The 434-nt window shown below is 38.2% G+C and overlaps 1 long non-coding RNA gene across 1 annotated transcript; it reads left to right on the top strand.

The window, feature by feature from the left end:
• On the top strand, nt 1-429 carry LOC113330875. Its single transcript, XR_003350570.1, has 3 exons — nt 1-29; nt 105-220; nt 327-429. It is a non-coding gene; the product is annotated as an uncharacterized LOC113330875 (long non-coding RNA).
• Nucleotides 430-434: the final 5 nt, after the last annotated feature.

Below are 434 nucleotides of genomic sequence, written 5' to 3'. Positions count from 1 at the left end.
AAAGTAACATTGATGCAGCAGTTAAAAAGGTTAGTTGACTCAGTATTCTTACATATACAATTGCTTGAGATTCTAATAGGTTATTGTATGTCATCGTCCTACAGTTTTCAGGGAACTTTACTATCATGTTATTTCACTATGATGGCCGGACTAGTGAATGGGATGACCTTGAGTGGTCAAAGCAAGCAATCCATGTGAGTGTGTTGAAGCAAACTAAATGGTGAGAAACTTGCCATACAACTAAACTTACTCTCTCACACTTACGCTAACACTTCTTCAAGTCGCATCTCTTTTCATTCACCTAAAGTACTACAATTTTGTCTCAGGTGGTATGCCAAAAGGTTTTTGCATCCTGATGTGGTTGCAGCATATGATTACATATTTATATGGGATGAAGACCTTGGGGTGGAGCATTTTGATGCTGAAGAGTGAGT

This window comes from Papaver somniferum, unplaced genomic scaffold, assembly GCF_003573695.1.
Source record: "Papaver somniferum cultivar HN1 unplaced genomic scaffold, ASM357369v1 unplaced-scaffold_11934, whole genome shotgun sequence".
Lineage (NCBI taxonomy): Eukaryota > Viridiplantae > Streptophyta > Magnoliopsida > Ranunculales > Papaveraceae > Papaver > Papaver somniferum.
This window is presented reverse-complemented; position numbering and strand designations above follow the sequence as displayed.